This window comes from Canis lupus, chromosome 8 (assembly GCF_048164855.1).
Source record: "Canis lupus baileyi chromosome 8, mCanLup2.hap1, whole genome shotgun sequence".
In the NCBI taxonomy this organism is placed as follows: domain Eukaryota; kingdom Metazoa; phylum Chordata; class Mammalia; order Carnivora; family Canidae; genus Canis; species Canis lupus.
In genome coordinates, this window is record NC_132845.1 from 12,323,044 (window position 1) to 12,350,978 (window position 27,935).

Consider the following 27,935-nt stretch of genomic DNA (forward strand, 5'->3'; position numbering starts at 1 on the left):
ATTGACCCTTCAGTTTTTGAAGGGTCAAGTATTGTCTTCTATTTTTCTTCTTCATTTGCTTGTGCATCTGACTGTTGGAGCCTACGGCACATCTAGAACACTGGCTGAAATGGAATGGGAGATGCGATTTTAGCTGGCTCAGTGAGGAAGGTACCAAAGTGAGGCTTCGATAGAGTTGAGAAAGCCAAGCAGCTAGATCCCTGCCAGTGTGAAAAGGTACAGGGTAAAAAGAGCACCTGTGGCTGAGAACTGTATAGCTCCAGATAAGAGGGAAAGAATTGGTGAGAGATGAGATGGAGAAGGAACAGGGATGATAATGTGGGCTCAGGAGTTTCATATGTGCCTGGAGGACAACAGGAGTCACTGAAGGACTTGAAGTGGAGAGGAGTGGCATGTTGCAGACTTACAAATTAGAAAGATGATGCTTACAGCGTTTGCATATTCAGCCCCTTTCCTACCTTCCAGACCACCTCCTCAATTCTTTTTTTCACATTTATTTTTATTTAAGTTTGATTTCCCAACATATAACACCCAGTGCTTATCCTATCAAGGGCCCTCCTCAGTGCCCATCACCAAGTTACCCAATCCCCTGCCCACCTCCCCTTCCGCAACCCTTTGTTTCCCAAAGTTAGGAGTCTCTCATGGTTTATCTCCCTCTCTAATTTTCCCCACTCATTTCCCCTCCTTTCCCTTATAATCCCTTTCACTATTTCTTATATTCCCTGTATGAGTAAAATCATATGATGATTGTCCTTCTCTGATTGACTTACTTCACTCAGCATAATACCCTCCAGTTCCATCCACATGGAAGCAGATGGTGGGTATTCGTCTCTTCTGATGGCTGAGTAATATTCCATTGCATATGTAGACCACAGCTTCTTTATCCATTCATCTGTCGATGGACACTTAGGCTCCTTCCACAGTTTGGCTACTGTGGACATTGCTGCTATGGACATTGGGGTACAGGTGTCCTGGTGTTTCACTACATCTGTGTCTTTGGAGTAAATACCCAGTAGTGCAGTTACTGGGTCGTAGGGTAGCTCTATTTTTAACTTCTCGAGGAACCTGCACACTGTTTTCCAGAGTGGCTGTACCAGTTCACATTCCCACCAACAGTGCAAGAGGGTTCCCCTTTCTCCGCATCCTCTCCAACATTTGTTGTTTCCTGTCTTGTTAATTTTCCCCATTCTCACTGGTGTGAGGTGGTATCTCATTGTGGTTTGATTTGCATTTCCCTGATGGCCAGTGATGCAGAGCATTTTCTCATGTGCTTGTTGGCCATGTCTATGTCTTCTTTGGTGAAATTTCTGTTCATGTCTTCTGCCCATTTCATGATTGGATTTTTTGTTTCTCCATCTCGTTAATTCTATTTAACACTATTAACTAAGTACAATCCTCCTGGAAGAGAAGTAAAGAGGATGGGCCCTGAATCTGCTTCTTTGGACAGAGTATCCATTAAAAGTGCTACTGAAAATCTCAATTTGGATTTTAATGGTAGCTCTACCCTGATTCAAAGTCACAGTTCAATAACTTGAGATTTTATTACTTCCTCTCATTTGTCAGAAAGTGAGGCATCTGAGCTATCTGCAGCTAACCCTTGCAAACAAAATTGCTCCTTTATTTTGTGTAGTCGTGACACTGATTCTGACACTGTAAGGACTAGTTTACAAGAAAAATGGATCCCAAGGGACAGGGTCAAGGATGTCTCAATAATGTGCTGCCTCTTTATCGTGTTACAATGTGGAGGCAGACTATTATAAGCTCATTGCAAATCCTATATTTCTGGACTGACTTGTTATGGGTCATCCAGAAATTTAAATTTTAAGGCTGTGGTTTACTTCCTATAAACTCTAAATCTTGCCAGAAATCTCTTCTACAAGCCAAATTGATTTGATAGTGATTTAAAAAGCAATTGAATCTAGACTAAGCACCTGAAGATTTGTTCATAGAAATGAAATTTAAGTGAAACACCATCAATTAATTTGGATACTGGTTCTCGGCTTATGGAAACTGGCTTGGTGCCTGTTGAACCCAAACCCTTTTAAGGCAGTACAGTCAACTGAATCTTTCTCCCCCCGCAAAAAAAAAAAAAAAGAAATTCATATATTAAAATCTAATCCCTAATGTGATATTACTTTGGAGGTGGGGCTTTTGGAAGGTGATTGAGTCATGTACCCTTAATAAATGGGAATAGCGTGCTTATAGGATATTCCAGAGCACTCCCTCTCCCCTTCCATCATGTGAGGGCAGAGGGAGAACACAGCCATCTATGAACCAGAAAGCGGACCTTCAATAGACACCAGACATCCACTGGTGCCTTGATCTCGGATTTACTGGTCTCCAGAACTGTGAGCAATAAACTTCTGTTCTTTTTTTTTTTTTTTTTTTTAAACTTCTGTTCTTTATGAGCCACCCGGCCTATGGTAATTTGTTATAGTAGCCTGAGTGACTAAGACAGTACTTACTGTTTCTTGTATACAATAGTAGAAAGAAAGGAAAAGAAAAAAAAATTATCCATATTGCACAGCATTCAATAATATAAAGATGTTACTTGTCAGAATGGATGTGAAGGACAGTGAGTTTGGGGCAGGCTTGATGAATGGAGAATATCTGGGGAGTTGAACTATTTTGGATGGAGAAAATTGTGCATATGCTGTTGACAGGTGAGCCTGTTCACTGATAAGAGTACTTCGTTCCTACAAACTGGTGTCTGTGGAATTCTCACTCTGATTTTAACCCATATGGAGTTTCTGGATGAGCTCAAGAAAAATCCATTTATGACATAAGCCTGGATGTTTAGTGCAAGGCTCAGAGCTTCTGCCATAATCTAAAGTGTCCTGGAATAAGAGAGAGGACCCGTGTTCTATTTTTGCCTCTGCTGTATCACTGGTGTGTGAATTTGAGCCAAGCCTAAGCCAACATGGACCTAGGATATCAATTTTGGGCTCTTTTTTTTTTCCCCTCCCTTAGTCCTTTCCTCATTCTTTCTAGTTCATATTTTGAGTAGCAGCTAGGAAAAAAGTGTTCTTAGCAGGGGTTGGCATGGCGAGGTTGAACAAATCATCTTTCCTCCTCACGATTAAAGTCCTGACCTTAGGCAAGTCTCCTCATACTGTCTTTTCTCTTAAACTGACATAACCAGTGCTCAGCCCCAGAATAGCTTAAGATATTGAATATGTCTCTTTCTCCTCCACTTAGTGCTGTCAAGACAGAAGTTCAGGCCTCACTGTCCCTTGCACAGTTGCTGGCCCAATTAGCGCAGCACAGTGTAAAGATTACAAGTCCCTGGTCTGCTCCAAGTGTCAGTGATTTAATCAGCCTCTTCAGGTGGAATGCAAAACCACAAATTCAGTGGCAGACGGTGGTGGTGTGGGGGGGAATGCACCCATTGATTTCCACTTATAAAAATAGTTTTCTTTGGAGAGTGACTCCTTAATGACTCTTTGCCAGTGTCTAGTAGGCCAGCTTTCTCATGACAGATTAAATTTACCACATTCTGTTTCGATACCATGTGAAAATTTCTGAGTCATTCTGATTATCTTTCTCCTTCTTTCTGCTGTGACCCTTCATTACCCCCTGTGGCCTTTCCTTCTGTTCTGTTCGCAGGTGCTTCAAGTTTCTTTTCCTACAATCCTACAATTTTCAATTATGTTTCCACTCTTTTTTTTTTTTTTTTTTTTTGCAGTGATGGAAAATACAGATGTCGCCCACCAATTTCTTTGAAAGCTTGACAGGTTAAAAATAGACAAATTCATTGAAAAAAAAAGAAATAATCTCTTAAAACCATATTTAAAGTTTGCAAATCCAAGCTACTCTATCCTAGCACAGCATTTAAAATATAAAGAAATATAATTTGGGACAGAGCTGTTAATGTGGTTGAAGAGTCAATTAATACTTTCCTCATTGGAGAAAGATAACCTTAGAAAATTATGTTTTATGAATATTAAATCAACTACAGGCTAACACTTGTCTCTTTACTCTCTTCACTACTTTTCCATCTTTCTTTCTCGTTTGGACTAAGATCTCAAAGCAACTGCATCTGACTTCTGGCTATGTCCCAAGTGGGACTTGAGGAGGTCACTAAACATTTCTGGGCTTCCTTTTCATAGTTTATAAATTGAGAAAGTTGGAATAAGCCATTTCTGGCATGTCTCAGAGCAGAAGCATTCCATGATTCCATGAAATCTTTGGAGTTGAAAGGATATTCAGATCACAGATAATGGTTTGTCCGAAGAAGCACACAGTAGGCCATGACATGGAAGATCTTGCTGTATAGCAGCCTTGTAAAAGTTGTTGTTGTTTTTCCTATAACAACAGATCAACAGTAGTAAAGGTATATGGGGTTTTAATAATACTTTTCCCTTCTTGAATTCAGTGAACTATATGCTAAATAACTTTTGAATTGTTTCTTGTTTCATTTTACTTTCATGCAACAGCAGGCTCATAGTAAATTTCACGTTATTTGACTTGCTCGCACAGTAATTTATCACATTGGGGAAAACTGCATCTAGCCTCAACAAATTAAAGCCAAATTTGATTTAATCATTTTCATTTTAACAGAAGCCATTAGCATGGCAGGATTAAGAATAAATTCTTTGTTTTGATTATTTGTGTTGAATAGATTTATTGGCTTCCTTACCAAATTACTCTTTACATTCTTTGCTGCTCTGGCCATGATTTGTTTATTAATGATTGAGGTCACCACCCAATTTATGAACAAAAGCATCTGTCCTACTCACAATACTTCTCATGAAAATTCTTGGTGTTTATTGCTTTGTAACGAAAGCACTGATGGTGATTAGTGTCAAGTAAGCCTCTAAATATTTATAGATTTGATTCATAAAAGTATCCAAAGGGTGAGTTTTGTGAAATTCGAGCTCTTGTAAGTGTGCTAGTTATGTTTTTCATAATACTTATTTTCTGATGCCCAGAATGCAGTTGGGGTACACTGGATGTTTGAATGGATGTAGAGTGGATATCCATACTTAAAATTCATTGAGCATTTATTATGTGCTATACATTATTCTAAATGCTAGAGGGTGCATTAATGGATTGGATCATCACAGTGATCCTGTGAGGTGTGTGTTTCCCGATGCCCAGTATGTAAATGAAGAAACTAACACTCAGGTACATTAACTCGTATAATGTCCAATAATCAATAAATAGAGAGCCAGCGTGTATTGTTAGGCAATCTGATAATAACACTCACTCTTAACCATTCTACCATGCTGCCTTTGACCTTGATAAAATCCTAGCTTGTACCCTTATAAACTCTCGCCGTGTGCTGGGAACTCTTCAAAGTCTTTCAACTTTAACCATTACAACAATCTATAAGGGAGGTACTATTATTATCTCTACAGATAAAGAAGCTGAAGCATAGAAAGTTTTGTTAACTTGCCCAAGGTTACATACACAGCGAGGAGGGGAGCCAGAATTGGGTGCATCTAGTTCATCTTCTGAGCCTGTAGGTGTTTTGTAATTTACTAGTTGTGTATCATTTTGAAAAGTATTTTCTCACATATGTGGTCACAAAATACTCAATGCACAAGGTTGCTATGAAGATTATTAAATCAGCATTGATATATTACAGGGTTTTGGAAAGTATAGGATGAGATGGTGAACTTGGAGTTATCTTGGTTCCACTCTGGCACCCTCTTCTTCTAGGTAGATGACCATGATGAGGCATCTAGCCCAAACTTTCAGGACTCTGTTTTGTTCCAGTGAGGGTGCTTTCTTTCTAAATGGTTCTTCTCCAGTGCATGGCTTTAAATGCTATGTGTACATTGATGACTCTTAGTGTAAAGTTTTTGACTGGACCTGTCCTCTGAGCTCCAGAGTGTGTCTATAGCTGCAACTTAATATCTCTGCTTGGATGCCTAATGGTCCTCTCAAACTGAACACTTCCAATACTGAGTTCTTGATCAGATGTGCCTTGTTTACCACTCCCTACCCACTCCCATTGCCTCTCACTACCAACATCTGACACCTGCTCCTTTCCCAGCCTTCCCCATTTAATAAGTGATACCTCTACTTATTCAGTTGCTTAGGCTAAAACACCTAGAAAGTTGTTCTTGACTCCTCTCTTTCCTTCATACCCAAGTGTCAATTGAGCCAGTTCTCTTCCCCTTACCTTCAACAGATAAACTGCATCTAAAGACCTCCACTGAACAAGTACAACTACCTTTGTCCAAGCTGCCATCCTCTTTCTTGTACCTAAGCTACTGAGCTAGGTAGTTACTATTGTCACTGTTGACCTTTTCAAAATGTTAATTGAAGTTGTCACTTTCTTGCTTAAACTTAGATCAGCCTCCTTAACTATATGGCCTTACATAATCTATTACTACTGCTTTGCTCATTCTGTTTTGCTCAAACATGAAATTTATTTCTTTTTCATGGGTTTTTTCCTTTTGTTCTCTTCCCATTGATATTCTCGGTCTAGTTTTTTACATTTCATTCCTGTCTATGCTCAAATGTCCCTACGTCAGAGACATTCTCCTTGACATTCTTCTCTCTAAGGCTCTAAGATTCCTATCCCAATATTCTCAAGCATTGCTCTTGGCACTAACTACCACTGAACAATGTTTTATATGCTTATTTTGTCTATTATCTGTCTTCTATAGCAAAGTATAATAAGCCTTCTGAGGTCTGGCCCTTTGTCTTGTTCTTCACTGTTCGTGCAGCAGCTAGAATACAATCAGGATACATTTGTTAAATTGTATGAGTTCCTTGTAAAGTATAGCATAATAACTCAATATTTAGAACACAGTGATTGCATAACCTTTAGGCTGTCAGGAGGGGAAATGCCATTTTATATGTCCAGTGCTCTTAGAGCACTCTCATATGGCAACTTTCACATATTCTCTAGCCTCATTTCTGATTAGAAATTCTGGTTTCACTCATGGATTGGCTATCTTCCTGACTTTCAATTTCTGGCTCTGTTTTCTGGCTTCCACTCCTATCTGTCCATTCGTCCATGGCATTTCTGTGGCTGATAGAAACCTCTCGATTGGGTGTAGCCCCAGACCTCATACCTGGAATATTGATCACTCTCACAGGCAGCTCCTGCCAAGAATTGCCAGCTCCTCTGTATACCTTGAATTGCTAATCTTTTGACTTCTAGTAAAGACAGTTTAATAAGTTGTAGTCTTTTTTTCTGGATTAAGATAAATTTTTAAATGTCTTTGTATGGACACCTGCCAGTCTTTATCTGCTTCATGTCTGAAGTCTCTTCCCTAACCAATGTTTGCATCACTGAGAATAAAGTACAGTACCTTATTAGGAACTTTAATCCCAACAACATGTGTTGTGTATTCTGTTACTTTCCTTTTTAGTATTCAGGATGATTGTCTTTTTTACTGTTTACTACTCATGGAACTTGGGACAGATCTCATCATTTCAGTTTTCTCATCTGCAAAATGGTGATTAAAAATATATGCCTATCAGAATTAATATAAAGATTAAATTAAAATTGATATATTAAAGATGTTTATAAAGGTCAAGGTCATGGGATGTGAAGACAGGAATATTGGGGTTCCAGTGCAGACTCTGTCTCTTACTAGCTGTATAAGTAGCTAATATTCAGCTTTGTAAGGTTACTACTGCTCCCCCCCACTCCCCAATATTGTGAGAACTGAATAGGAAAACTTATGCAGAACACCAAAGTGATCATCAAACTTCATCTTTCACTCCATATGTCCATGCTCTGGCCCTATTTCTGATTTTCATTCTAGTCCCCTGGGAAACCTTCCCAGGCAATTTACTAGACTTTTGCTATTCTCCTTCTCAGGGAGTTAGACCCTGGTCATAAATCTCCAGCCAACTCTTGGATCTTTTTTTAATTCAGTCATCCAGGGCTGCCTCATAACTTAGCAAGAATTTTCTTTGTCCTTAAATCCCTACTTTTGAAGGTTTTCACATTGAACTCATATGTCATTGTTCACTCAGTTCATTCTGAAGCTAGCTATATCCCTGAACTTTGTGGTTTTGAATATTCTCCACCTTTCTCCCTAGCCACAGGGAAAAGGTCATGTATCAAGTTCTTTCACAACAGCCAGGGAAGCCCAGCATGCCACATGGTTGTATCTATAGGAGGCATAATTATACCAGATATTCACAAGATATCCAGGAGAGGTATAAAAATATCTATTTCACTTTAAATTTTGCTTGATTTATTACTCCTTTGTGCATTGATCCATAACATTTTAAAATTGTGCCCATATACATTTGAGAATCAAGTTCTTCTCTGGAGTTGTAAAGGGAACTTATTGGTAATTTACACTTTGGGTAAGAGACTTAGAGCAATTATGTATCTAATCACTTAGTTTTAAAAATCGAAGACTGCATTAATTAGATACTTCCCTTCACTGGAGCAGGATGCCAAAGAGCTACCCCTGAAAACCAACCCCGCAGATGCCTACTTTTCACATCTGTTTTTTTCCCCCTGAGTTACTACCTCTTTGTGGCTCTAAGTTTGGAAGTGTTTGAAAATTATGTCACTGTCAATTACATATAAACCTTATTGTGGTAAGTCTATAGAAAATAAATTGATGACAATGAGAATGTAGTGTTTATACATAAACATTTTACTTAAATTTAGAACTCCTGGAATGTGTTCAAATTATTGCAGATGGGACAAATGAATCAACTGCTTTAGGGGTTTAGAAGTATAGAAAAAAATTATGCATTCCCTGAAGACATTTTCTTTTTCTTTTTTTTCTTTCTCTCCCTCTCTCAGTATATTTTATATTTTATTTTTAGTTGGCAAATGATACAGAGTAAGAGATAGCCTTAAAAAGTACTCAAAAGAGGGGCACCTGTGTGACGCAGTGGGTTAAGCATCTGACTCTTGGTTTGAGCTCAGTCGTGATCTCAGGGTCCAGGTCTCAGGGTTGTGATCTTGAGCCCTGCTTCAGGCTTTGTGGTCAATAGGCTCTGTGCTTGGATTCTCTCTCCTTCTTCTTTTGCCCCTCCCCCCATCCTTTCTCTCTTTCTCTCTCTCTCTCAAATAAATAAATAAATCTTTTTAAAAAGTACTCAAAAGAACTTAAATATATTTCTGAGAAAATATTATACAGAGGGCCTTGATTATTTTATTGTAGTTAGGTATTTATATGACCATTTTCATAATTTGTTCCAAGCAATCCTAAAATCAGAACCCAATTCTGGTGTACAGCTTGAAAAAAAAAACTTGGAAATTACTTGCAAAGAATGCCTTAAAGTAATATCAAAATTGGATAAAGTTCACTCAGGATCTATGATTTTGAGATTATAGCCTCATTGGTCCTATTTACCAATGGCAAGACTAGAGTTTAAATCTTATGTAGAAAATCTCTGTCGTACTTCAATTTGATAAATTCAAAAAGTAAATAGAATTACAGCCTAAAAGAACTAGATGCATATTTTTATCTATAGCTAATCTCAAAATAATAAAATATAGGAACAAAATAAATAAATATGTTTGCTTTGTGGGGAGTGTTTTAAAGATTTAAAAAAAATTATTGAGTAATGCCTTTAAAATTCTCATGAGAACTATAAATCATAGTGAATTACTCTTTTGAGACACTACTATCATTAAAGAATTGCAAAGATAGTATCGCTATCTTGCAGAGGAGATAATATATGGAATAAAATACATTCCTGTCTTAATGAATAAGTTAGTCAAATTAGCTTTTTGTGATTATAAGAATCTCCTTAAGTGTTTCTGTCCCCTTTGACCATAGTTTTTCTAGTACCACTCACTTTCATGAGATGATAGTCTTGTCTTCTTAGTGATGAGTAGATTATTTTGTGCTTACATCATTCCTTTCATCTGAATGTCTCAAAGTCTATTTAATTAGCCCATTTTACAGATGGAGAATCAAAACTTGTAAAGCATAAATGACTTGCTGAGGTTCACAGAGAGTTAGTAGTAGTCAGCTGAAGAATCGAGAGTGGAAATTTGTTGCAGTGGTCTAAGGGACGTGAAATTTATTGAGACTTATAATAATCTCTTATGTTTATTTCATGTACTATACTTAATAGGGCAAAATGACCCATTGTGTTTGATAAACTGGAAAGCACATATAATCAGTATTCATTTATAAGAATTATTTGCTTGTCAGTGGAATGCCATTCTATTTGCATCTGCCAGAATCACAGCTGTAACATATGTATGAAATAATTAAAAACTTGAATCAATCTATATCTCAGAGGACTGCAGATCAGTATCATTTAAGTGGACAGGAAAGTGGAAAAAGGAACATATTCTTTTCAGGGCTGAAATGCTTTCACTATACATCTGAAAATTTTCTGTAATCTCAGGTTAGTTAAAGCGAAGTTATAATCTACTTGGCATAGGGCTATACACAGAGACTTTCTCACACTACTGCTAATGTAAGCTGCTCCCTGTTCAGAGAGTAACTTTGGCCAATATCAAAGGCTAACAATACTAACACTTCGACATAGCCCCAATCTCAGGAGGGATTAGCCTGCTTGGTGCAAGTTGTTTAATTAGTTTTCTTCCATCATGGAAAGCATAGCACTTGAGGCAGCTTGAATTAAAACTTCTGAATATGGATTTGCCTTTGCTGCCCACAATCCTGCCGTTGCCACCATCATCCATTGATTGTTGGAATGTCTTATTCACTATCATGGTATCTTGTCCAACATTACTTAAGACCAAAAATTGTATTTTACATTAAAAGAAGGATTAGCAGTAAACTATAGATGCAAGTGGGATGGACAAAGAAACAAAAGAATGTAAAAGAAGAAATTACTATATATTTTAAAATACTCATTCAAAACAAAGAGGAACTACTCATAACTGTTAAAGTCCTCATTCATGGTATTTATAACCTTTCTTTTCCACTCCGTATTTCCTTTGACCTTGGCAAGCACCATAACTGGTTATGGTTCCTTGCCTATTGGGTGACTCAGAAACTTCACTTCTGAATAGTCTCTGACATTAGTGCTCTTACCTATTGTCCTACCCGTTATTGAAGTTTTACATTTGTTTTTATCATAAGACACTGGAATGCTTACAGATGCCCAAGATGTTCTGCTTTCAGACATACTCTATCTCCATGGCTCCATTCAATTTCCTGTTTAATAGTCAGAACTTATCACCAAATCCAGTATAATAACACCCTTTTTGCTTTTGATTCATTAACAGTTTCCAGTTTAAAGGAACCATTGTTGTGTCCCCTGGTGGAAACATCATTCTTGGGAACTAAGACTTCCAAACCAAGCAGAGCTGTAAATTGCAAGAATAGGAAGTGTACATTTCATTAATGGATAATTAAGACCAATAGTGGAAAAAGTTACTCCCATTTCTATTCTTTGATTCTCAGACATGTGATCTTAGATATGAGGGAAATTCATAGTTTGGTTACTGATGCAGAGTGTAGACCATGTCCTGGAGAACATTACCCTCGCTCTGCAAGCTATTGTCATCCATTTGGTGCTGTAACTAATTATTCAAGTGGCCAGTTCATCATTCTGTCAGGTTAGCTGCCTCCGGGTGATGGGAAACATGGCAAGACCAGTGAATCCATGAACATGAGTCCATTGCCACACTTCATTTGCTGTAAAATGAGTTCCCTGTTGAGAAGCAATGCTGGGTGGAATACCCAGATGGTGAATGAAGCATTCTGTAAGTCCACAGTGGTGGTTTTTGCAGAAACACTGCAGGCAGGGAAGGCAAATATATCCAGAGTATCCGTTCCAGGGAGAAAGAAGTTTTGTCCATGGTATGATGGAAGTAAGTGGTCGAATGTAATCTGCCTGACACTTGGTAAATAGCTTGAGGATCTCTACCGTGTGGGGAATGTGGCCATATGGAGTCTTAGTGTTGGCCTCTGACGTTGGCCAGATAGACACTTGGCAGTGGCTTTAGCCAGATTGGCCTTGATAAGTAGACATTTGTGTTTCTGAGCCTATTTGTGGCCTCTATCCTTGCCACCATGGGCGCTTTGTTCACAATCCTATTAGGCAAGAACAGGGGTGAATGGGGAAGGTGTGTGATTGGTATTCAAACAGGTTATTGTGTTTATTTGCATACTAAGACTTTCCGTTGCTAAGGTTGCCTTTTGGTAAGCCTTTACATGGAATATAAATATCTTTATGTTCTGTGACCAATCAGAGAAATCTGTGCTCATATCGTTCCCTCCTATCAAAAGCTTTCTTGCCACTCATCTTCCAATTGTATTTCCTTTCAGTTTCTGACTTCTCAGCCATTACATGTGAATCAATGTAGATTCATACCTCTTGCCATCACTTCTTGCAAGAAAAATTAACACCCAGGTACACTACTTAAAGTTCTGCTGACTGGTGGATTTTCTTTCATGACTCTCCTTCAGATCCTTGAGTGGGACTACATTGTTGTGGTCATCCACATTAAAGTAGTGTCAGCATATCATGGAGAACCATCTGTAAACCGGGCCTGAATTTTTCTTCTTTTGTCATTTGGTTATTGGAAACTCTTCCTGGAGTCATAGCCCTGGGTTGAAAGAGAAAACACAATGCAGTAGGTAGGGACTGTGAAAATCTGAGACATTTATTCATGTAACTTTATTGTGCTTTTGAGATTTGTTTAAGCTCAATCTTACATAAAACACCTCTACTTAAGGTACTTGCCCAAATAGCTGGTTGGGTGAGACAACACTGAGTTCATAATGGGGATCTCACATTGCACTGTAACTTGGTGTCCCATGGCCAAGTATTGAGTTTCTACTACATCTCAGTAGGAAATCAGAAGCTATTTATTAAAGGAGAATAAGTTTGTGCAGAGCATAACTTTTCTCCAAAATCCTATATTTGTGAACTGTGATTTACCTACAGGAAGGCCAAAGGCTTAGTATCTCATTGCTATCTGCCACAGACACTTCATATGCTATCAGATCTGCTGGATCATACGTGACATTCAGACATATATTAAAAAGCCTAAGCTGGTCACATATAAAGAACTACATGAGAAAAAGAGACAGAGACAGAGAGAAGTAGGTATCTCTGTTTTCCATCCATTCCAAGGCACTGGACTTGTAGAGAAGCCATGTTGGATATTTTTTCCCCAGCAACCAACTGATGCTAACCTCATGCTAATACTATGTGGAAGCAAAGAATTGCCCAGGGGAGTCCTACCTGAATTCCTGGCCCACACAGTTATAAGAAAATAAGGGTTGTTGTTTTAAACCACTAAGTCGTAGTGCAAAAATTAAAGCCTTATGTTAATTTGCTTTTTGGATTCCATATCCACATAACAAATACCTTATAACAAATTTTACTGATATGACATTAGCCAAATCCTGGCTTTTCCTATTTACTCCTACTATCAAATAATCTCACTCAGTGTGCAATGTATAAGCTTGTCAGCCTGTCTTAATATTTCTTTCAGAATATCAAATCTAGTTTTGAATGACTTGATAAGATGGTAAAATGCAGTTTATTAGATAACCACTTTAAAATGGAATTGATGAATAAAAAATGTCCAAAGTGTTATATTTTTACTTAAATAAAGCAAGTTTAGCAAAATGATGATTCAAAATTCAATTCATGATAACTTAAGTTCTAAAAAAAACTGCTCCCTTTGCTTTAATACATATTTTCAGAGAAAAATTCAGAGAGACCCTATATCTTTATCTTTTACCCAGGTATAGATTGTTCTCTACCAAATCAGGTGTCCTAGGTATATATTACTTGTTTGTACGAAAGTGGCTAAAACACACTTGGGTTAATAAGCACAGTTGCACACTTAATACAATTAATTTTATCAAAAGCATTGTTATGAAAGTGTGGCCTGTTCACATGAAAAATAAGTTATGTGGAATTTCTTCATCATGACACAGAAGACTCCACCTGTTTTGCTGCACTGCATCCAGACACAGTCTATATTTGCTTAAAAACAAGAATGCTGTAGTGTTTTCCTACTGTAAAACTATGAATACCCATCATAATTAGTTAATAAATTTTTTTTAAGAAATTAAAAATCACCTACAATCTCTCCAGGGAGAGTTGAGTAATGTTAATATTTCTATAAGCCTCTTTTTTTTATGTCTATCTTTATGCAGACAGAATGCATTTGTGTACACACACACAATTTTACATGCTATATAGATTGTTCTATAACTGCTATTCTCACATGGAAATTTATTAAGAACCTGTTTCTTTGCCTTAAAAATGTTTATTTTATTTTAATTGCTGAACAGTACTCTGTTGATTAGATATGCTATCTGTACTGTATTATATTCCTTATGAATGATATTTAGGATGTTTTCAGATTGTCTATTATAAAATTGTTTAAGCGAGCATTGTTACAAACATGCACACATATATGTGTAAATACATAGATATATGTATGCATTTGTCCAATTATCATTTCAGGGTATATTTCAAGGAAGAATATTGGTGGTTATTATACATTTAAACATTGACACATACTACTAAATTCTTTATCAAAAGTTTGTGCCAATTTATGTGCCATGGAAATTTCATAAGAATGGTGTTCTTTGTAGAGTAAGACATTTATTTAAATTAAAAGGATATTAAAAGGCTTTTCAAACCTTTAAGAACAGAATTGTTTGCTCAGCTTCTTTCTTTCTTTCTTTCTTTCTTTCTTTCTTTCTTTCTTTCTTTCTTTCTTTCTTTCTTTCTAAAAATTTCTTTTTAAATGTGGAAAGACAATAAATAATCCTATTCCCTAAATGGGTTTGATATGTGGCTAGACCTGGGGTAGATTCAGCATGTTTCAGACATTTTTTATACTTCTCTATTTTTTGGCACTCTACAGGGATTAACAAAACTTTTTAAAATGTAATTGCTAAGTTTCTTTTCTTGGAGAAAGAATTATACTCTTGATTTTCCGGTAAATATCTGAAGCTTATCCATCTATTCCACATCATTTAATAATACTCAGAGGCACTCTTATCCATAGATATGATGGAATTGGATTTCTAAGTCAGCAGTAGGGAACTTTTGAGATAAACTTCTCTCCTAGAGCTGAAACCTGAAAAAAAAATGCCTATAATTGTGAGGATGTATATATACTATGGAGAGGAGTGAGTGTATAAAGAGAGTAAAACCATAGGAAGAAGTACCCTGAAACTGTCAAGAGTGAGTAACAAGGAAGAAGAAGAAGATGGGGGAGGGAGTCACCTTTCAGACTAAGGCACAATGTTTGCATAATAAAACAGTGAATTTACCTGAAGTTATAATAATGGAAGTGAATGCATTTTCTTGATCAAAAGTAAGAACCATATGTTTTTCAAGTTTGTTTTCATTGTACTCGTTCAAGACCAGGCTGCTAAAGATATTTGACCAACTCCTATTGTTAACAATCTCCATTGGTCTTCTTCTTCTTCTTCTTCTTTTTTATTTTATTGATTTATTTGAGAACGAGAACACGAGCAGGGCAGGGGTGAGGGCAGAGGGAGAGAGAGAAGCAGACTCCCTGCTGAGCAGGGAGCCCCACATGGGGCTTGATCCCAGGACCCTGAGATCACGACCTGAGCCAAAGGCAGATGTTTAACCAACTGAGCGATCCAAGTGCCCCCACTGGTCCTCTTCTCATGATTTTGTAGAAAAAAAATTTTTTTCAAGCCACTGGTCACTTAAAGAGTAGAATAATTGTTACTTTTAGCTTAAGAGATAATTGTTTTGACATGGAATACTTTATATTGGCAAAAATGGGTGCCATCTTGCAGGGGTCTTGGCAAACTGTCCCAATTCCTACTTTCCCTGGGCTCTTTTTGCTAAGGCTCCATCTCCTGAGAACCCAAATATCTTTCTGCTTGCCAAAAAGAGCCCCCCAAGGTTGGTGTTCAGTAATCAGAAAATATGTATCACCATAATCACTATCTCAGATACTTCTCACTGTTTGTTTCGTTCGGTTTTATATTTTCTAGAGGGCTGTCACTCCAAATGGCACACATTTTGAAATACATAAACGCAAGCGCAGAAAAATGGAAAACACTTGGATGAGTAAACAGGATGACATGGGCTAAGATGGCCTGATTTCTTGTCTCTCTTTCTCTCTGCTTACTATTCTCTGTTCATTCATCTCCTGTTTTGCTATTTCAGTTCTCCTTCCCCCAACTTTATTTGCATCTCCAAATTTGACTCTGTGTGACCTTTCAGCTACAGAGCTTATAAGAACAGACTAAATACAGTCAGTATCTGCAACTCTACATTCATTTTTCTCGGGAGAGGAATCCCATTGGGCTGACTTCCAAAGTAGAAACTTCCCTGTCACTGAAAGAATTCAAGCAGAGACAGGTTGGTCATCAGTCAAAGTAGAAGAGAGAGTTCTAGTTTGGGCATGGAGGATGAACCAGATGACCCCTAATTCCTTTCAGCTCTAGGATTCGAGTAATATATCTTTGCTTAAAACCCTCTCCCTAGAAAATATCTTCCAAAATAAACACCTACATCATTACTCTTTCTTCAATCTCTGTCAGAAGATTTGCTACTGTCATCGTTGAAAAACGATGTAGAACATTCCAACAATTTCAATTCCTCAAAATGCCAGATGTTATGTTATTAATCATTTATACATAAATATATATATGCATAAATATATATGTATTTACATATGTGTAGTATGAGACATGCATGGCTCAACAGTGCTGGATAAATTCTTTCAAAGAAAGAACTCTGTGGTGTGAAACATTTCCATTACAAATTAGTAAAATCCTCCATGTAGTCACCGTGTAATAATCTAGGCAATTTAGCATGCCGTCTCTGTGTGGCTACTGTCATAAGTTTGAACCAGGGGCTCAATACATAAGGGTAGCATTGCTAAGGAAACCATTCCCTTGGTATCCACCTGTGATTAACAAGCTTTGTCTTGCTTTTGTGTCTGACTTCAAGGTACTATATATTTAAGATGGGATTAACATGAAATAATAAAAAAAAAAACAACAACAAAAGAAAACAAAACCCCAAATACCATTATTTTCAATTAACTACCTTTTAAAATGTAGATTAGTACAAAAGTTTAAGCAAAAATTTAATGAGGTTGCTTCTGTGTGTCGAGCTTATGTCCCTTCACTCACAATCAGCACTAATTGATTAGACTTGTTCTGTTTTGTTTCAGAGAAAAGTAGTTCTACTATTTTTATTCCATCCTTTGTCTCTAGAGGTAAAAGGTTGATGTCAAGTAGTGTGCTCTATTCTCTGGGTGGGGGCTGGGAAGAGGAGAGCAGCGAGGAACCAACACCCTCTTCAGTCTTCTATTCTGTCTTTCTAGTCCAAGACTTTGGGATCTGCCTGTATAAAGCAGTTAAGTGTTTCTTCAAGGAGCTGTTATGCAGCTTTTTAATTAATTAATTATTGAGAGCTAATTCACAAACAACAAAATGCAGAGACCTCAAAGATTCAGGTTGATGCATTTTGACAATTATGTAGTAAATCAACTATATTTTTTAGCATTCCTTTTGTCTCCTCTATATATTTTTGCTGTATATGTATTATTTTTAGTGATTTCTCTAGAGATTTGAATATTCACCTTCCCTTATCACAGAGTACCTTCAAATAGTACTTTCTTATTTCACAAACAAGGTAAGAACTTTGTATCCATACTTTCCTTTTTCCTCTCCTTACCACTGTTTTCCCCTCTTGTCATTTATTTTTCTTATGTGCCCATTGTTAATACTTTTACTTGAACTGGCCAATAGTCTTATAATTTGCCCATATATTTACTCTTCCTAATGCTTTTGGTTTTTCCTGATGATCAGGTCTTTCTTCTGTCATCAATTTCCTTCATCCTGAAGCACTTCTTTAACATTCCATGTAGGGCAGTTGTTCTGGGAATTCTCTAAGCATATTTCTAAATATTAAAAAAAAAAAAAAAAACCTTCAATTTCACTTCATAGTGGCTGGATTTCTTTTGCTGTTTGTGTAATTTTATGATGTTTTTTCTTTCTGCTCTTTTCTTGTGTTGCTTAGCTTTGTCCCAGTGTTACTGTTTCTGATGTTAAGTCAGCCATCACTCTTCTTGTTGTGTCTCAGTATATAATGTATCTTTAATCTTTGACTAAAGTTTTTGCTTTCTCTTTGTCTTGGATTTTCAGAATTTTGATGACAAAGTCCCTAACTAACTGTGGTTTTCTTTAAATTTGTCCTGGCTTGGTGTTCACGTGCTTTTTGGATCCTAGGTTGATACCTTTAATCAGTTTTGGAAAATTCTCAGTCATTTCTTTATCAGTCAAATATTCTGCTCCACTTTCTCTTTCCTTTCCATCTTAGATTCCAATTCTTCATATATTGGACCATTTTGTATTTTTATAATGTCTCACAGATCTTGGACACTCACTTCTGCATTTTATTTATATTTTTCCTTTTCAAAAAATATTTTATTTACTTAATCATGAGAGACACAGAGAGAGAGGCAGAGACATAGGCAGAGGGAGAAGCAGGCTCCATGCAGGGAGCCCAACATGGGACTCGATTCTGGGATTCCAGGATCATGACCTGAGCCGAAGGCAGGCGCACAACTGCTGAGCCACCCAGGCTTCCCCTATATTTTCCCTTTATATTCTGATTTGAATAATTCCTACTGCTGTGTATTCAAGTTCAGTGATTCTTTCCATTGCTATTTCTAGTCTTATGTTAAACCCACTGAATATATTGTTCATCTGATAACATTTTATATTTCTATTTGGTTCTTTCTTGTGTGTGTGTATGTGTGTGTTCTTTTGCTCAAATTCCACAGCTGTTTATGCATGTTGTCCACTTCCCTCAAGGTTCTTTAACATATTTAAATATAAGAACCTAGGATTTGAAATCCCTGCCTTATATTTCCAATATATTTGCCAATCCTGGGTCCACATCTATTTCATCTTCTCTTAATTGTAGGTGATATTTTGTTGATTCTTCATGTCTTAGACTTTGAATTATATGCCACACAGTGTGTGTCAAAAGAATACCAGAGATTAAAAAAAGCCATCTTCCCTTCTGTCATCTGCTGCTAGTGTCCAGTGGCATCAATCTAATCAGTTAATTGAACTGGGCTTGGGCTTTGTTGCAGCTTTAGGTTGTTGTACGTCAACACCAGCCTCAAATGTTTAAGGAACTCCAGAGATTTCTTCTTGCTTCAGAGTCCTTTTTGCTAGCTTTCCAAATTGTGGGTGATTTCTCTCTCCTGTACACACAGCTGTTTGTTTTGTTAGTCACTGCTAAGTCCTTTTTTCCTTTCACTTCCACTCTTGGCTTTCTGTAGCTCAGTAGTACTTTTTCCACTCTGCTTTCCTGCACTAACCTTTGGGAGACCTCTGCATTGCACTGGGCCAAGGCTCCAAGTGTCTAGGAAGAATTTTATTTTATTTTCTTAGTCCTCCGGTTCTTTCTCAAATCTTTCACAGCCAGTGACTACAATCAGTGAAGGCTCCGAGTGTACCCAGAGGGATTTCCCATTGCCCTCCTCCACAGCCTGGCCATCGACTTACTCTAGTGGAAGGTCCTACAAACCACAGTGTGAACTCTCTCTCAGAGTTCTTGCTGGGCCCCAGCCATGGGCATATTATACCTGTGTGTTTGGTAATGTGTCATGGAAAGAGCTGGCAAGTAGATGCAGACTCCCTCTGTGGTGTTAGTGATTCTAATCCATCACACCAGCTCACATGTGGTCACCACAAGTTTGTTAAAAGCTTGGCTGGTTTACCCTTCCCAGCTCCTCTGCTACTCTAACAGCGCTGAAAGCAGCCGTAGTTCTCTTCCAGAAAATTCATCACTTTCTGGAATTTAGTTTATTTTTGTTTCTTCAGCTCTCATATGGCTTTAAAAATCTATGATTTTGTAGTTTAACTGGCTCATTGTTAGGGTGGGAAAGTTTGTAGCTTGTGACTTTCTGTATCTTGACTCAAACTGGATGTTCTCTTGATGCCTTTTTAATGTCATTAAAGAAATGGACTAGTCATTTGAGACTAAGTGACCATGATATTTACAGTGTAATTTTATTTCTTCTCTTTGTTACCTAACTGTGGATATGATGAGGTTTAAAGCGAAAATAACACACAGTGAGGTGATTAGATGCCATCTGTATGTAATTCATGTATATCTATGGGTAAATGTTCAGTATGTCCCTTTCTGTATGGTAGCCCAAGCCAAAAAAACTCTCAGAACAGAACAAACACACCTAATGAGCACAGAGCAATTCCTAAGAAAACAAAATGAGCTATAAGCATACAGTAGTTGTCCCCAGTGATTCTTGTACAATGTCAGATGTTATCGCCTGTGCTATAACCCACAGCATAAGACGTAGCTATTCTTGCTTAAATAACGGCAACTGCTTTCCTAGAAACAGTGTTGCCAGTGAAATAAGATGTCATGACAACTCCAGAATGGCCTTCTCTGAGGAACATCTTCTCTTTGTGTGAATTAGGAAAAACAGAGAAGGTAGGTTGAAGGCATATGAATAATGACAAAATCTGAGATCTGTGATTTCTTAAACATAAAAGAGATAAACTAAGCACTACTGTTACAGCTGAAAAAATTAGGGAGACATAAAAAAGGATTGGGTCACAAACACACTCTGCTGGCACGCAGGAATCAAAAGAAGTGAAATATCACTTCGATGACTTCTGTCTGCCTAAACAGAGGGCCACAGAGCTTAGCATGTGTAGAAAAGTGTGTAGAATATGGGCCATTTCTCATTGGCGTCGTTTGAAGGAGATTGGAGATGATATACTTTTGAGGAAAAGGCAAAAATTTCCAGTGGCTTAAATGAGTGAGCAGAAGCTGTGTATGGAGCCCCTGGTAACAACAAATGGTTTAAGTCAGAGAATATGAGTCAAATGAGATGCTTGCAGACCTTTAACTATAGCAGTGCTAGCAAGGCCTCTATAATACTTAACACATAAAACAAATTATAACAATATCCTTAAGATTACCACACAAGTAATAGTGCTATATAAAAACTCATAAAAACAAAATGTATGGCTACAATAACCATATTAAAACAACTACAGTTTTCTCTTAAATAACCATATAACCCATGCTTGGAGGATATTATGCTACTTAGTGATTAAGCTCAAGAGGCAATGTCTTCCAGCCACTTGAAACTGAAGAAGAAAACAAAAGGCCAGTTCCTTCCTTTTCTCTGGGTGTGGGGATAATGACCTCAACGGAGGAGTGAGAGGAGTTGAGGGGAACAGGGGCAACATAGAGGAACAAACTTCTCTTTGATCATTTCTTTTCTGAAGATAAGAAAGAGCAGTTCTTTTGATGAAAACCATAAACACACACACACACATACACACACACACACACACACCCCAAAACCATGAACAGGAAGACTTTTATTTTTAAGGAAGTGTACAGTGAAGGACTGCGTAATTACAAAGCACAACAAATCTACATCACTTACTGAGTAATCTCGTTTCTTTCTTTCTCTGACCTTTCTTGATTTGCTATTGCTGTAGAAGATTTGATCTCTAAGATAAAGATATTTCTGTGCTTCTGGCAGAGAAAGTAGGCAAAAATAAATACACGTGGTACTCATTTGCAAGCAATGCTCAAAGATACTGCATGATAATTGCATTAATTTGCATTTGTAGAGGATGTTGGAGTTTTGAGGGAGGCTATTAATAATGTACCTCTTCTATACCCAATTTTGGAACCATATGAAAAAGAAATAGAAAAATCAATAAGATAGAAGAAAAATTAAGTTTTGCTACTGCTGAAAGCTGAATATATGTGTGGCCACAATAGATTTGCTAGTATTTTACCTTCTAATTAGATCAGGTTCCTTCCCAGTCGTGGCATCTACCCACTGGGGCTTCTCTTTAAACTTATTCCTCCTTCCTGGGTATGGATGAGAGTGGGAGAGAAGCCAAGAGTGGTATTCTATAAGAAGTCTCTTCTCATGGAGGTATGGAGGTTTCCATAAAACAAGTCATTTAATACTCAGAACTGTCTTATGAGCAAAAAAGTTTCCATTAAGTTATATGTGAAGAAACTGAGGCCCAGAGGTGCAAAATGGCCAGATTAAAAGAGCTAGTAAAATATACAACTTAGACTTGGGCTGAGGTATTTTCCATCCAGGCTCTTGAAAAACAACCATTTTTGACTTGTTTTCAGGAAGACCAACATGTTTGATGACCTTAACTACACTTTCAAAACATTCTTAATTCTCAATTTTAAAAGTGATATTTCATTTCCATCTTCTCAACACATCTTTTGTTTTTATGGCTGGCTTTTGATTCTGTATGCTATGTCAAAATATAATAGGAAAATCATGGATTGGGGGAAATTCACCTCACATTCTCCGATATCAAAGGACAAAGGAACTTTGCCCATGTTGATAACTTTACTGGCAAGAGGATAGTATAATGGGTAGAAAGCATACATGACATTATTGCAGGTTTCATTGCTGTTCTTACCACTCTTAGGTCAGCTACAGTATCACAAGCAGCACTGAACATCGCAGGCCTCTCCGTGCAGGAACGTGGCCCTCGTAAAAGTAATGGCATGGGAGAACAAAGTATGTGCATCCTGCAAGAAGCCTCTCAAAAGCAAGGAAAGAGGACGAGTGTGGCCTGAGCTAATGTAGTTTATTCCTTTATCTAACTCATCATGAAATAAGCTCCATCTCCTCCTTTGGGAAAAACAAGTTAAGGAGCGATGAGAAGCCAGGAGTTTTTCATTAGATGACTTCCTCAACAAGGAAGGAGTCCTCAGGTGTGTGTCACAAGGCATAGCTCTGATCACACAATGTCCTTACACAAAGCCAAGCACTGCTGGTTCACAAGTGAAGTTTGAAATCATTATCTCCTGTAATGCAGATTTTCCAGATTTGTATTGCAAGGATCCATTGGTGAACTCCAGACTCTGGAACCCATTGCTCATCAAATGTCCCATGTGCTTTCTCACATTTGTGACTGCTCTCATTAACAAATATTTCTTGGGATCCCTGGGTGGCTCAGCAGTTAAGTGCCTGCCTTTGGCTCAGGGCATGATCCTAGAGTCCCAGGATCAAGTCCCACAACAGTCTCCCTGCATGGAGCCTGCTTCTCCCTCTGCCTGTGTCTCTGCCTCAGTCTCTCTCTCTCTCTCATGAATAAATAAATAAAATCTTTTTTAAAAACCCAAATATTTCTTGTGCATCTAACATGTGCCAAGCATTATTTTAGACAGTAAGATAAATTAGTGAAAAAAAAATACAAGAATCCTTGCCTTTGTGGATTTTATATTCTAGTGAGAAATGGATAATAAACTATGTATTTTGGAAAAAGTAAACTTACAGTATTCTAGAAAGTGATATGTGCTATAAAAATAGAGCAGGTTAAACAAAACCAGAAGTACGAGGGGCAGTGGGGGAGATGAGGAGACATTTTTAAAAGGGTGATCAAGATAAGGTTCATTGAAAACTTGGCATCTATTATTAGTTTCCTAGGGCTTCTCTAACAAATTACCCCAAAGCCAGGAGCTTACAACAACAGAAATTCATTCTTTCATAGACCTGAAGGCCAGAAGTCCAAAATCAAGGTGTTAGCTGAATCGCATTCCCTCTGGAGTCTCTAAAAGAGAATCCTGCCTTGCTTCTTTCAAATTCTGTGGCTCTAGGCATTTTTTCACTCATAAGTGCATAACTCCAATCTCCCTCTTCATCTTCACATGACCTTCTCCTCTGTGTGTTTTCCTTCTCTCTCTCTCTCTCTCTCTCTCTCTCTCTATCTTTCTCACTGCAAGATTTCATTCTTTCTATGGCTGAATAATACCATTGTATTAATCTTACCATCTTCTTTGTCCATTCATCACTCGATGGACATGGGCCACTTCTATATCTTGGTTATTTAAATAATGCTGCTATAAATATAGGGGTGCATGTATCCCTTTGAATTAATATTTTTGGGTTCTTTGGGTAAATTCCCAGTATTGCTGGATCATAAGGTAGTTCTATTTTTGACTTTTTTGAGGAACCTCCACACTGTTTCTGACAGTGGCTGCGCCAGTTTATATTCCCACCCACACTACACAAGTATTCATGGATAGAGCTTATTTTAGATTTATTTTTATATCCCCCATAGGATTTAATATGGTGCTATATATATATATATACTACATACTTCTTGGTAAATATTCACTAAGTAAATAAGTGAACCCTAACTATGGACATATGACCATAATTTCTACCTGCAAAATAGTTCTGTCTTCTTTAGGTACAAAACATTGCTAATTTTCTGATTTTTCTCACTATGGAACTTTGTTGAGAATGCTCCTGCAGAATTATATCTAGTACAAATCTTCAGAAAAAGATTTTAAAAAGAATATATTTGGACATGTAAAAATAAAAGGAGAAAAGAGATCATTCCTTTTTATTTTACCTCTTGGGTTTTGTCTTATTGATGTCATAGCATCAAATCTGTTCTTACCATTTTACTACCAGAGAGGAATGATGGCACATTGCCTGAATACAAAATTTCAGTAGTTTTACTCATATTGTGTCTAACCATAACAATCAAGCACCATTTGCTTATAGTACAGTTATTTGTGGTTTCTGTGAAGGCAGAGTGTGACATTAATGAAGTGATTGGAAGGGGAGTCCATATGGGATGGTTCTGAATTTATGACAGTGTAATCACTCTCTGCCAAGCCAGGACAGGCAAGACCATTTTTGGCAGATTCAATGACAGCGATGTCTGTGGTGCCCCCAGAAGAGAGAAAGTTGGCATTATTCTTCTGGTACTTAGTTATTAAATCGTAAATCATGTTTGACCCTGTGTCCTCAATCATTTTCAATAAAAAAAGCTACATTCTGTTTACTGTGTTAATTTTCCTAGTCTATCAGAATAGAAACATTTATTAGCAGAGATTACTCTTTTTTATTCCTTTCCTCATGTTTCTTTTATTATCTCGCAGCCAAACTTTAAAGACAACACAGACAAGTTCTCAGGTTCTTTTTCTCTTGTCTTGATTGAACTTCTACCCAAAGAGTGTCCTGAGACAAAGTCTTCTTTTACTGGGAGTAATGCTTATGAATTAAGCAGAATTCATAAGCATAAGAATGCTGAATGAGCATTCTTATGTGTTGGGATGCTTGAACTTTCTTTGGCTCTTGAGATTATTACCTGTCTACTTTGCATCACTCCTCCCCTCTCTCTTCCCTCTGTGACTATGGTCCCTTCTTCCCTCAGCTTACACTCCCCATAATACTCTGTAATACTCTTTTCTGTATGGCCCCCAGTTAAAGTGACAGTGAGAAGGCAGAGAGGAGGAGTTATTCTCAGAAGATTGTGTCTATCAGATGCAGTAGTTTCTTGGTCTCTGCCAGGAGCTCAACATTCATGGTCCAGGTGGCCAAACATGGCGGCTTCTCAGAGTCCTTTAGAAGCTCCTGTTTGTCCCATGATTTTTGCAGCTTCTCAAACTTCTCTTTGAGCTCCCACACCTCCATCTGCTGCAGCGCTTCAGGTGAAAGTCCTGAGTGACTGTTTCTATAGTCCTCCACATGCAGGTGCAAGTTCTAGAACTTCACACCCCACATTCATGTTGTTCCACTTGTTATAATAAACTCCTTTGTCTTCATAATACCTTTCAGTCTCTCTTTCTCTCTCTCTTTTCCTGAATGAAACACAGACTGATATATTCATCTGATAAACATTTTCTTAATCTAAGGTGTACCATATGCCAGACTAGACTCTGAGGCTGCAGAACTAAAGACACGGTCCTGCCCTCACAAAGGTGAAATCTAGTGAAAAGAGGAAAAGTGAGCAAAGTGCAAATAAGATTTGTAGGAAGCTGGGGTCCCTGGGTGGTGCAGTCAATTAAACTTTCCACTCTTGGTTTCAGCTCAGGTCATGATCTTAGGGTGGTGAGATCGAGCCCCACATCAGGCACCGCGCTCAGCACGGAGTCTGCTAAGGTTCTCTCTGCCCCTCCACACTTTCTCTCTCAAATAAATAAATAAATCTTTAAAATTAAGATAAAGAAAAGAATCTGTAGGAAGCTTATCTAATGCAGACTGGGGAGTCTGGAAGCACCTTAGGAGGAAGAAAGGACCTACGCTAAAACCAGTTAGGTCTCTTGCCTACCCATTATTTCCATAGCAGAAACTTACCTAAATTTTCAGAATCAAAATATTCTGCTCTCTCTCTCTCTCTCTCTCTCTCTGAATACAATTTACTTGTGATGATTTAAATGTAAATGTATTTGTCAATAATAGCCAATAACAGCACTTTCTCTAAAATCATTCTGAACACAGAGATACTTGAACATTTAACTTTTATCTTTGTATGCACAGAGTCTTGGAAAATTTCCACACAGAATGCCCCAGCATTTCCTTGCCTTGTTGAAAACAATTCAGTTTCCACCTAAGGAGTCCCTGAACAGAGCTGCTTCAGAGTTCACTCAGTGACTGAGCACTCCCACCCAGGATTGTATCATCAGCATAAAGATGCACACTACAGTCAGAACACTGCCTTGTCAGCTCATTTATAAAGATCATAAATAACAATGGTCCAAGGATTGATCCCTGAGGAACCCCCATAATGACATCCATTAAATCTGACATGACACTGTTTAATAACACAAGTGGTGTATGCCCTCTTAAGTAGCTAGCACACCAATTAATTAAGGATGATGCCATACCTAGTCCATTCCATTTATCCAGCAAAGAAGTATGCACTACCAATTAGGAAATAAAATGATGTTTGAAGCAACACTAAGTTATTTATCTAAGAGAAGATCTCTTGACTTGAGCTGTAACCTTGTGATAAGATGACTGTGTGCACACGCCCTCTCCTTCAGAGAGCTGTGACTGGTTGACATCTTATTTTAGCATGGAAAGAGAGGCATGATTTTAACTTGGAAATGACCCATCAACATCACATCCAGGATCTTCTCGGGGAAGGCATACTTAGACATAATTGCAGTAGATGAAGCTTTGAAGTAATCATCTTGCATGCTCACTTAAATAGTTAATAGGACAATCTAGTCCACTGGCACTTCACAGGAAGTCATTTCCACATCTTTACAACTTTGAGTGAAATGTAAAATGCTGTCCAGAGCCAGCCCTCTTTGCCAATTTATTTTCAGTTGAGGAGCTGTAAATAATTGCTGGTAAAACAAATAGAAGAAATGACAGAAATTGCATTGGCAGTATATATACCATTGGGGGACAAGGAGAAGAAAAGAGAAAATAACTTTTTCTCTTGTATTCAGAAACAGAAAAGTGAACGGTGAGAATAAAGATCCTCTTATCTTGGAAGCTGTGGGAAAGAAAGAGAGGAAGGGAGGAACATGCTTCGGCATCTCCAGCCGCCCGAGATAATGATGATGATAATGCCACATGATTGTACTTAATGATGTTGAATCAATTTATGATGACGATGATGATGATGATGATGATGATGAGTTTTAACTCAAATCGTGTAATGTGCCTTTATTAGGAGGAAGAGGGAAAGAAGAGAATAGTAAAGAGAAGGAAAGGAAAATGGAAAAAGAAGGCAAAGGAAGAAGGAGAGACAAGGCAAGTAAAGAGGGAAGAAGAGATGAATTGATCTAGTATTTTCATTGTCAATATTAGTTAATTTAGTATTTTTATTATTGTATTAGCATGGACATCTCTTTCAAACCTTTGTGATGCAGTCGGTAAAGATATTTTTCTAGGAATAATAAGATTTCATTGCATTTATTGGAGGGAAACAATGGGGAAAGAGTAAGTAACAACTTTATCCACTTGCTTTTCCTTAGCTAAGAGTCCAGAAACAGGGTCAGACTAGAGAATAAAAAGACTGGCAGAAATATGGTCAAAATGTTCTTCTTCTTGCAGTAAAGGCCAACTGAACAAATGACTCTTTGCCCCCTGGGTCAGTTCAAGCCTGGTCAGAGTAAATCCCTTTTCTAATATCAGAAAGTCTCCCGTCCTTAGACACAGCTGCAGCAACCTCTTTACTGGAAGAAGGGGCTCTGTTGAGTGCTTGACATTTGGAAGCTGCTTATTTCCACAAAAACTTCAGCCTTCACAA

At 37.7% G+C, this 27,935-nt stretch overlaps 1 long non-coding RNA gene across 2 annotated transcripts in view; it reads left to right on the forward strand.

Annotated features, from left to right (window-relative positions):
* Nucleotides 1-27,448, forward strand: part of LOC140637834 (uncharacterized) — a 325,342-nt gene extending 297,894 nt beyond the window's left edge. The window contains exon 6 of one of the 2 annotated variants that reach the window (XR_012034893.1): nt 27,357-27,448. This is a non-coding gene — a long non-coding RNA (uncharacterized lncRNA). The remainder of the gene's footprint in view (nt 1-27,356) is intronic. The other variant, XR_012034894.1, reaches the window with a different exon arrangement.
* Nucleotides 27,449-27,935: the final 487 nt, after the last annotated feature.